Genomic DNA, 12,310 nt, shown 5'->3' with positions numbered 1-12,310 from the left:
TGAGTGGCCGTCAGGCAAGGTCCCCTACCCTAAATCTGAAACACAATTTTTGGGGAGACTGGGAAGGAAGGGGGAGCTCTATAGCCTGATGGATAACCCTGGGCCCCCCTGGCCTCCTGAGTGTCCCCCCCACACACACAAACACACATACAAACACACATACACACCTCCACTGCCACTGCTGTCAGCGAGCGCTGCTGAATTATGACATCACCATGTGTCTGAGACTCTGTCAGGCACGCGAGCCATCAGATCTAGTGTGGACAACGGACACAGTGACATCATCACCGTCAGACTGTTAGATGTAGGGCTAGCGTGTGTGTGTATGCACATGGTTCTGTTTGATATTACTGCCGTTTATTTGCCTAAAATCCTGGAGCTGTCTGTTGAAAGCTGCTGTCATGGTAAATTACATTGGCTCTGTCTCAAATTGCACACTTCTCTGCACTGCTTTTGACCCGATCCCAAGGGCCCATAGTGCTCTGGTCAAAAGTAGTGCACTACGTAGGGAATAGGGTGCCATTTGGGATGCAGATACTTTGTACAGGTCAGACAGAGGGTAATCTCGGCACCCAGAATGGAATCTTGCGTGTACGTAACTCTGTCACGAGCCTAGACACAGGGGGACATCTGGCTGAGACTGCCCTCTAGTCTACTCTGTCATTTAGGTCAAGGCACGTCTTTTTAGATTTGATGCAAGGCATATGTTGCCAAGGCTATATCTCTTCTTAGCAGAAGGCTTGTGTGTGTGTGTGTGTGTGTGTGTGTGTGTGTGTGTGTGTGTGTGTGTGTGTGTGTGTGTGTGTGTGTGTGTGTGTGTGCGCGCACGCGCATCTTGGCGACGCGTCATTGTCCGGCCTGCGCCATTGGGCATCTCCCCAGCTCAGGCCTGGGAGTATCCTAACTACACTGAGCCAAAAACAAGGCATTTAGTTTATTAAGGCATTTAGTTGCTGTGGGACATGTCAGTTATTACTAAGTCACTTAGTTGCTGTGGGACATGTCAGTTATTACTAAGTCATTTAGTTGCTGTGGGACATGTCAGTTATTACTAAGTCATTTAGTTGCTGTGGGACATGTCAGTTATTACTAAGTCATTTAGTTGCTGTGGGACATGTCAGTTATTACTCAGTCATTTAGTTGCTGTGGGACATGTCAGTTATTACTCAGTCATTTAGTTGCTGTGGGACATGTCAGTTATTACTCAGTCATTTAGTTGCTGTGGGACATGTCAGTTATTACTCAGTCATTTAGTTGCTGTGGGACATGTCAGTTATTACTCAGTCATTTAGTTGCTGTGGGACATGTCAGTTATTACTAAGTCATTTAGTTGCTGTGGGACATGTCAGTTATTACTACGTCATTTAGTTGCTGTGGGACATGTCAGTTATTACTAAGTCATTCAGTTGCTGTGGGACATGTCAGTTATTACTACGTCATTTAGTTGCTGTGGGACATGTCAGTTATTACTAAGTCATTTAGTTGCTGTGGGACATGTCAGTTATTACTAAGTCATTTAGTTGCTGTGGGACATGTCAGTTATTACTCAGTCATTTAGTTGCTGTGGGACATGTCAGTTATTACTCAGTCATTTAGTTGCTGTGGGACATGTCAGTTATTACTCAGTCATTTAGTTGCTGTGGGACATGTCAGTTATTACTACGTCATTTAGTTGCTGTGGGACATGTCAGTTATTACTAAGTCATTTAGTTGCTGTGGGACATGTCAGTTATTACTAAGTCATTTAGTTGCTGTGGGACATGTCAGTTATTACTAAGTCATTTAGTTGCTGTGGGACATGTCAGTTATCACAACAACAGATAGAGCTGATAGATAATATGTTAAACACAATGAGACAGTTCTGTTTGACAGGTCTCCTGTGTTTAAAGCAGCTTGTTTCATCCACTGGTACACAGTGGCAACCAGTAAGAATGAGGACCAACACTACTGCTTTCAGACAACACTGCCCTAACGTTATGGCAACATTCAACACCAACCAAGAGAAAGTACTGTACAATAGTCAGAGCCCAAGTCTCTCTGAGTTTGGCCAGAGTCCCAACGTGATGTTTTAATGACCCTGTCACCCACAGAGGAGAAGAGCTGGTTATAGAACACAGAGGAGAAGAGCTGGTTATAGAACACAGAGGAGAAGAGCTGGTTATAGAACACAGAGGAGAAGAGCTGGTTATAGAACACAGAGGAGAAGAGCTGGTTATAGAACACAGAGGAGAAGAGCTGGTTATAGAACACAGAGGAGAAGAGCTGGTTATAGAACACAGAGGAGAAGAGCTGGTTATAGAACACAGAGGAGAAGAGCTGGTTATAGAACACAGAGGAGAAGAGCTGGTTATAGAACACAGAGGAGAAGAGCTGGTTATAGAACACAGAGGAGAAGAGCTGGTTATAGAACACAGAGGAGAAGAGCTGGTTATAGAACACAGAGGAGAAGAGCTGGTTATAGAACACAGAGGAGAAGAGCTGGTTATAGAACACAGAGGAGAAGAGCTGGTTATAGAACACAGAGGAGAAGAGCTGGTTATAGAACACAGAGGAGAAGAGCTGGTTATAGAACACAGAGGAGAAGAGCTGGTTGTAGAACACAGAGGAGAAGAGACGGTTGTAGAACACAGAGGAGAAGAGACGGTTGTAGAACACAGAGGAGAAGAGACGGTTGTAGAACACAGAGGAGAAGAGACGGTTATAGAACACAGAGGAGAAGAGATGGTTATAGAACACAGAGGAGAAGAGATGGTTATAGAACACAGAGGAGAAGAGATGGTTATAGAACACAGAGGAGAAGAGCTGGTTATAGAACACAGAGGAGAAGAGATGGTTATAGAACACAGAGGAGAAGAGACGGTTGTAGAACACAGAGGATTCTCTCCCTCCTTTGTTTATCCCGTGCTGGCTCTCTCTCTCTCCTCTCTCTCTCTCTCTCCCTCTCGTTTTTTAACTCCATGCTATGAGCTCTCCATTCGTCATGAACCCCTCCCTCTACAGACATTCCTATCTGTCATAATATTCACCCAGAAGAAGCATATGAGACACACACACACACTGTACCCACCAGCCCCTCCACACACACTGTACCTACCAGCCCCTCCACACACACCCTACCCACCAGCCCCTCCACACACACTGTACCCACCAGACCCTCCACACACACTGTACCCACCAGCCCCTCCACACACACCCTACCCACCAGCCCCTCCACACCCACCCTGCCCACCAGCCCCTCCACACACACCCTACCCACCAGCCCCTCCACACACACTGTACCCACCAGCCCCTCCACACACACCCTACCCACCAGCCCCTCCACACACACTGTACCCACCAGCCCCTCCACACACACTGTACCCACCAGCCCCTCCACACACACTGTACCCACCAGCCCCTCCACACACACCCTACCCACCAGCCCCTCCACACACACCCTACCCACCAGCCCCTCCACACACACTCTACCCACCAGCCCCTCCACACACACCCTACCCACCAGCCCCTCCACACACACCCTACCGACCAGCCCCTCCACACACACTCTACCCACCAGCCCCTCCACACACACCCTACCCACCAGCCCCTCCACACACACCCTACCCACCAGCCCCTCCACACACACCCTACCCACCAGCCCCTCCACACACACTCTACCCACCAGCCCCTCCACACACACTCTACCCACCAGCCCCTCCACACACACCCTACCCACCAGCCCCTCCACACACACTCTACCCACCAGCCCCTCCACACACACCCTACCCACCAGCCCCTCCACACACACCCTACCCACCAGCCCCTCCACTCACACCCTACCCACCAGCCCCTCCACTCCCACCCTACCCACCAGCCCCTCCACTCACACCCTACCCACCGGCCCCTCCACACACACATTATAAGTACATGTCCTGTACCTGAATAAGGCATTGCCAAGGTACTGTACCATTTGAAACATCCCCCGTTCATTGTGGCTGTGGTGTTTATCTTACTAAGGAGTTATCATCTCTGTCTTTGTTTAGTGTCCACGTTGCTTAAGAAATATCTGGCTTGGTATGTGTTTCATAGTCCCCCAGTGGATGGAGATATTTGGACTTCTGCTGAGTTCTCCATATACCTCACAGATGGTGTTAGATACAAGACCCTAACACTTCTGCTGTGTTCTCCATATACCTCACAGATGGTGTTAGATACAAGACCCTAACACTTCTGCTGAGTTCTCCATATACCTCACAGATGGTGTTAGATACAAGACCTCAACACTTCTGCTGTGTTCTCCATATACCTCACAGATGGTGTTACATACAAGACCTCAACACTTCTGCTGTGTTCTCCATATACCTCACAGATGGTGTTACATACAAGACCTCAACACTTCTGCTGTGTTCTCCATATACCTCACAGATGGTGTTACATACAAGACCTCAACACTTCTGCTGTGTTCTCCATATACCTCACAGATGGTGTTAGATACAAGACCTCAACACTTCTGCTGTGTTCTCCATATACCTCACAGATGGTGTTAGATACAAGACCTCAACACTTCTGCTGTGTTCTCCATATACCTCACAGATGGTGTTACATACAAGACCTCAACACTTCTGCTGTGTTCTCCATATACCTCACAGATGGTGTTAGATACAAGACCTCAACACTTCTGCTGTGTTCTCCATATACCTCACAGATGGTGTTACATACAAGACCTCAACACTTCTGCTGTGTTCTCCATATACCTCACAGATGGTGTTAGATACAAGACCTCAACACTTCTGCTGTGTTCTCCATATACCTCACAGATGGTGTTAGATACAAGACCTCAACACTTCTGCTGTGTTCTCCATATACCTCACAGATGGTGTTAGATACAAGACCTCAACACTTCTGCTGTGTTCTCCATATACCTCACAGATGGTGTTAGATACAAGACCTCAACACTTCTGCTGTGTTCTCCATATACCTCACAGATGGTGTTAGATACAAGACCTCAACACTTCTGCTGTGTTCGCCATATACCTCACAGATGGTGTTAGATACAAGACCCTAACACTTCTGCTGAGTTCTCCATATACCTCACAGATGGTGTTAGATACAAGACCTCAACACTTCTGCTGACTTCTCCATATACCTCACAGATGGTGTTAGATACAAGACCCTAACACTTCTGCTGACTTCTCCATATACCTCACAGATGGTGTTAGATACAAGACCCTAACACTTCTGCTGAGTTCTCCATATACCTCACAGGTGGTGTTACATACAAGACCCTAACACTTCTGCTGAGTTCTCCATATACCTCACAGGTGGTGTTAGATTCAAGACCCTAACACTTCTGCTGAGTTCTCCATATACCTCACAGATGGTGTTACATACAAGACCCCAACACTTCTGCTGAGTTCTCCATATACCTCACAGATGGTGTTGGATACAATACCTGGTATGCTGCTCCAAGAGACAGTACATCTGAGGATTTATTTTAAAGACCGCTCTATTGAAGTGTGTGTGTGTGTGTGTGTGTGTGTGTGTGTGTGTGTGTGTGTGTGTGTGTGTGTGTGTGTGTGTGTGTGTGTGTGTGGCAAATTCTCCACACTTCACAGTCAGGTGTAGTACATCTAACTTTAACCTTGAGTGTGGGCCAAACACACAACCAAACCTGTAACCTTGATGATAATGATATATGCACTTCATGCTACGTTGATTTGAACAGGACCATGGTAGGTGCAGAGCAGCTACACACACACACACACACACACACACACACACACACACACACACACACACACAGCCTTGGCCTGGTGTATTGAACTGGCTCAAGCCCTTTGTTTTGGTTGGGCCGTGTATAGTGTGGTGTGATGGCCCAGGGGAGAGGGAGACTACCGACTGGGATTCCTTCCCATTGAAATCAAGAGAGAACACATTTCCACAGTGTAACTAACGTCCACCTCCCTGTACCAACCGATCCCCCCGCAAGGCCTGGAGCTTCTACACTCTGTCAATTCTCACATTTCTTTACAGGCTGAGTTACTGTGCAACCAACCAGATCTATAAATGGCTGAAGGATTGTGTGTGTGAGAGTGCACATTAGTGTGTTTTGTCTATTTGATTGGGTGTGTGTGTGTGTGTGTGTGTGTGTGTGTGTGTGTGTGTGTGTCAAAATCAAATCAAATCAAATTTAATTATATAGCCCTTCGTACATCAGCTGATATCTCAAAGTGCTGTACAGAAACCCAGCCTAAAACCCCAAACAGCAAGCAATGCAGGTGTAGAAGCACGGTGGCTAGGAAAAACTCCCTAGAAAGGCCAAAACCTAGGAAGAAACCTAGAGAGGAACCAGGGTATGTGGGGTGGCCAGTCCTCTTCTGGCTGTGCCGGGTGGAGATTATAACAGAACATGGCCAAGATGTTCAAATGTTCATAAATGACCAGCATGGTCCAATAATAATAAGGCAGAACAGTTGAAACAAGCAAGGAGTCATCATGTCAGGTAGTCCTTAGACATGGTCCTAGGGCTCAGGTCCTCCGAGAGAGAGAAAGAAAGAGAGAAGGAGAGAATTAGAGAACGCACACTTAGATTCACACAACACCGAATAGGACAGGAGAAGTAACTCCAGATATAACAAACTGACCCTAGCCCCCCGACACATAAACTACTGCAGCATAAATACTGGAGTCCTCCGTTTGTAACCAGTGGAGAAGAGCCATGGAGAGAAAAAACGCAATGAGGCGTTTAAATGAAGAAGTAGAGATGAACCAGGCCATGTTTCTATCCCCCTCACCACTTGATCCCCAAACCACAAGGCTGGGAGTGTGGTGAGGGAGACGTCAGAGAGGGGGGAGAGCAGGGGAGGAGGGGAAGTGGGCTTTTAATTAGACCTGATAGGGCCCATATGTGGGATGGGTCCCACCCTGCACATGTGGAGAGCTCTTTGAGCAGAGGATTATGTCTCATTTTCACCCCTGTTTTCTTCAACCTGTTGGTTCAGTCTCATATGTGATGGATGACCTTGGGGACTGCCTCACATTCTGAAACGGGGATCTTCCCACAGTGAGGCCCGGCCCGACACTCAAACTTTAATCTAGAAGCTCTGCACTACACGGCAGCTCAGATTTGACCCAAAGTTAGTTTTTTCTTTCCTCCACTTGCACCCCCTGTTTTCTTAAACCTGTTGGTTCAGTCCCATACATGACAACAAGCCTTGGGATTCAACCATTTTCTTGAATGAGGGGTTCCCACAGTTCACAGTGAGAGGCCTTGTCACACTAACTACACGGCAGCTCGGGTATTCCACGTGTTTGTTTTTCCTCTGCCTTGCAACGAGGTGATTAGTGTCGCTGTGCGAGCGCCCGGGCGACGGCTGCCCTCTTTAGAGATGTCACCACACACAGCACACACACGTGTCAACCCTCTCCTTGTTGTTGCACAGCTGTGGTGTCACGCTCCTCCGAGGGTTGGCACGGCGACAGACGGGTGGTAAAAAACGACAACAGTAATTTGGGGGGGTACAAGCCCAGCGGCTTACTCTGTGGAAACTTCCACTGAGCCTGTTAACTCAAAGCCCAGAGGAGGCTCTCAGCGTAACTGGAGTACTGTACACACACACACACACACACACACACACACAAATGCAGGCAGACATGGGAAGACAGACAGACAGAAACACACATGCACAGGGGGCTTGTCTGTGTTTTTCAGACTTAAAGATCCGTATCATTAGGCCAACCTAACCTCTGTTGTTAGTCACCCTTCCGTTTCCCTGACCCCATATCATTGTCAGGGGAGCAGCAGCCCTGAGGTACATTCCAACAACGTTGTTTTGACATCGGTTTCCAGTGAAGATCTTTAGGCATGTTGTGACAACTACTGTAACATTAAATGAACTTCAGTTGCCACTCTACCTCTTCCCTGTATCAGTGTCAAGGGAGCAGGAACAATGTCTCACGTTGTTGTGACACCTACTGTGCCGTTACGCAAAAGCTAAGCTCAGTTGTTACATCCTTCCTCTTCCCTGACCCTGTGTCAGTTTCAGGGCAGCTGCACCCCGGTCTAATATTGTCTTATGTTGCAACAATGTTGTTTTAACGTTCTAACAGTGTTGTTTTGACACCACTTTCCATGGTAGCCGTGTTTCAGTAACATAGAGACTCTGTCATAGCAGTAATAGAACCTGGTGTCGGGGCAGAAGTCACCTCGTCTGGTTCAACAACAATAACAAGCCTGTCATTCATTATTTCATTTGGACAAGTCCTGGTTTGACCTCTGTGAATCTCTCACAAGCAGCACTAGAGAACAGTCTCTTGTTTCCCCTCCAGTTTGGATGAGTCAATCTGTCAATCACTCTGTCGTCACTGTCCTCTCCAGGCTGTCCTCCTTTGAGACGATCTCTCATTGGTTGTCATTATCTTAATGTTGATCTCACACAACATCCTTCCCTGTCAACAACATGTTTATGAGCAAGATGCATAGTAGTAGTATAGTCTTCATCTACTACTGTATCTGTACTGTACTGTACAGTTACTGTTCTGTTCACCTCTACTACTGTAACTGTGACGTCTTCACCTCTACTACTGTAACTGTGACGTCTTCACCTCTACTACTGTAACTGTGACGTCTTCACCTCTACTACTGTAACTGACGTCTTCACCTCTACTACTGTAACTGTGACGTCTTCACCTCTACTACTGTAACTGTGACGTCTTCACCTCTACTACTGTAACTGTGACGTCTTCACCTCTACTACTGTATCTGTGACGTCTTCACCTCTACTACTGTATCTGTGACGTCTTCACCTCTACTACTGTATCTGTGACGTCTTCACCTCTACTACTGTAACTGACGTCTTCACCTCTACTACTGTAACTGTGACGTCTTCACCTCTACTACTGTATCTGTGACGTCTTCACCTCTACTACTCTAACTGACGTCTTCACCTCTACTACTGTATCTGTGACGTCTTCACCTCTACTACTGTAACTGTGACGTCTTCACCTCTACTACTGTATCTGTGACGTCTTCACCTCTACTACTGTAACTGTGACGTCTTTACCTCTACTACTGTAACTGACGTCTTCACCTCTACTACTGTATCTGTGACGTCTTCACCTCTACTACTGTAACATCTTCACCTCTACTACTGTAACGTCTTCACCTCTACTACTGTAACTGACGTCTTCACCTCTACTACTGTAACTGACGTCTTCACCTCTACTACTGTATCTGTGACGTCTTCACCTCTACTACTGTATATGTGACGTCTTCACCTCTACTACTGTAACTGTGACGTCTTCACCTCTACTACTGTATATGTGACGTCTTCACCTCTACTACTGTAACTGACGTCTTCACCTCTACTACTGTAACTGACGTCTTCACCTCTACTACTGTAACTGACGTCTTCACCTCTACTACTGTAACTGTGACGTCTTCACCTCTACTACTGTATCTGTGACGTCTTCACCTCTACTACTGTAACTGACGTCTTTACCTCTACTACTGTATCTGTGACGTCTTCACCTCTACTACTGTAACTGACGTCTTCACCTCTACTACTGTATCTGTGACGTCTTCACCTCTACTACTGTAACTGTGACGTCTTCACCTCTACTACTGTAACTGACGTCTTCACCTCTACTACTGTATCTGTGACGTCTTCACCTCTACTACTGTATATGTGACGTCTTCACCTCTACTACTGTAACTGTGACGTCTTCACCTCTACTACTGTATATGTGACGTCTTCACCTCTACTACTGTAACTGACGTCTTCACCTCTACTACTGTAACTGACGTCTTCACCTCTACTACTGTAACTGACGTCTTCACCTCTACTACTGTAACTGTGACGTCTTCACCTCTACTACTGTATCTGTGACGTCTTCACCTCTACTACTGTAACTGACGTCTTTACCTCTACTACTGTATCTGTGACGTCTTCACCTCTACTACTGTAACTGACGTCTTCACCTCTACTACTGTATATGTGACGTCTTCACCTCTACTACTGTAACTGACGTCTTCACCTCTACTACTGTAACTGACGTCTTCACCTCTACTACTGTAACTGACGTCTTCACCTCTACTACTGTAACTGTGACGTCTTCACCTCTACTACTGTATCTGTGACGTCTTCACCTCTACTACTGTAACTGACGTCTTTACCTCTACTACTGTATCTGTGACGTCTTCACCTCTACTACTGTAACTGACGTCTTCACCTCTACTACTGTATCTGTGACGTCTTCACCTCTACTACTGTAACTGTGACGTCTTCACCTCTACTACTGTAACTGTGACGTCTTCACCTCTACTACTGTAACTGACGTCTTCACCTCTACTACTGTATCTGTGACGTCTTTACCTCTACTACTATAACTGACGTCTTCACCTCTACTACTGTAACTGACGTCTTCACCTCTACTACTGTAACTGTGACGTCTTCACCTCTACTACTGTAACTGACGTCTTCACCTCTACTACTGTAACTGACGTCTTCACCTCTACTACTGTAACTGACGTCTTTACCTCTACTACTGTAACTGTGACGTCTTCACCTCTACTACTGTACCTGTGACGTCTTCACCTCTACTACTGTAACTGACGTCTTCACCTCTACTACTGTATCTGTGACGTCTTCACCTCTACTACTGTAACTGTGACGTCTTCACCTCTACTACTGTATCTGTGACGTCTTCACCTCTACTACTGTATCTGTGACGTCTTCACCTCTACTACTGTAACTGTGACGTCTTCACCTCTACTACTGTAACTGACATCTTCACCTCTACTACTGTAACTGACGTCTTCACCTCTACTACTGTAACTGACGTCTTCACCTCTACTACTGTAACTGACGTCTTCACCTCTACTACTGTAACTGTGACGTCTTCACCTCTACTACTGTAACTGACGTCTTCACCTCTACTACTGTAACTGTGACGTCTTCACCTCTACTACTGTATCTGTGACGTCTTCACCTCTACTACTGTAACTGACATCTTCACCTCTACTACTGTATCTGTGACGTCTTCACCTCTACTACTGTATATGTGACGTCTTCACCTCTACTACTGTAACTGACGTCTTCACCTCTACTACTGTATCTGTGACGTCTTCACCTCTACTACTGTATCTGTGACGTCTTCACCTCTACTACTGTAACTGTGACGTCTTCACCTCTACTACTGTAACTGACGTCTTCACCTCTACTACTGTATATGTGACGTCTTCCCCTCTACTACTGTAACTGTGACGTCTTCACCTCTACTACTGTAACTGACGTCTTCACCTCTACTACTGTAACTGTGACGTCTTCACCTCTACTACTGTATCTGTGACGTCTTCACCTCTACTACTGTAACTGACATCTTCACCTCTACTACTGTATCTGTGACGTCTTCACCTCTACTACTGTATATGTGACGTCTTCACCTCTACTACTGTAACTGACGTCTTCACCTCTACTACTGTATCTGTGACGTCTTCACCTCTACTACTGTAACTGTGACGTCGTCACCTCTACTACTGTATCTGTGACGTCTTCACCTCTACTACTGTAACTGTGACGTCTTCACCTCTACTACTGTAACTGACGTCTTCACCTCTACTACTGTAACTGACGTCTTCACCTCTACTACTGTAACTGTGACGTCTTCACCTCTACTACTGTATCTGTGACGTCTTCACCTCTACTACTGTAACTGACATCTTCACCTCTACTACTGTATCTGTGACGTCTTCACCTCTACTACTGTATATGTGACGTCTTCACCTCTACTACTGTAACTGACGTCTTCACCTCTACTACTGTATCTGTGACGTCTTCACCTCTACTACTGTAACTGTGACGTCTTCACCTCTACTACTGTATCTGTGACGTCTTCACCTCTACTACTGTATCTGTGACGTCTTCACCTCTACTACTGTAACTGACGTCTTCACCTCTACTACTGTAACTGACGTCTTCACCTCTACTACTGTAACTGTGACGTCTTCACCTCTACTACTGTATCTGTGACGTCTTCACCTCTACTACTGTATATGTGACGTCTTCACCTCTACTACTGTATCTGTGACGTCTTCACCTCTACTACTGTAACTGTGACGTCTTCACCTCTACTACTGTACCTGTGACGTCTTCACCTCTACTACTGTACCTGTGACGTCTTCACCTCTACTACCATGTTGTTTATGAGTCATATTTGCTGTCAAACATCATGACTCTTAGCCATAACAAGTTGCTCAATGTGTCTCTCTCATAGCCTCTCTGTCTGTGACCTTAACCTAACCCAGATATTCAATCAAACTCTGTGTCCTCCT

The 12,310-nt window shown here is 46.3% G+C and overlaps 1 protein-coding gene across 1 annotated transcript in view; it reads left to right on the top strand.

Annotated features, from left to right (window-relative positions):
- The window catches only part of coro7 (coronin 7), a 244,011-nt gene that overhangs the window by 62,774 nt on the left and 168,927 nt on the right, over positions 1-12,310 (top strand). The window lies entirely within an intron of this gene.

The sequence above is a fragment of the Oncorhynchus kisutch genome, unplaced genomic scaffold, assembly GCF_002021735.2.
Source record: "Oncorhynchus kisutch isolate 150728-3 unplaced genomic scaffold, Okis_V2 Okis06b-Okis10b_hom, whole genome shotgun sequence".
Classification (NCBI taxonomy): domain Eukaryota; kingdom Metazoa; phylum Chordata; class Actinopteri; order Salmoniformes; family Salmonidae; genus Oncorhynchus; species Oncorhynchus kisutch.
The sequence above is the reverse complement of the archived record's forward strand: the minus strand, read 5'-3'. Positions and strand labels throughout refer to the sequence as shown.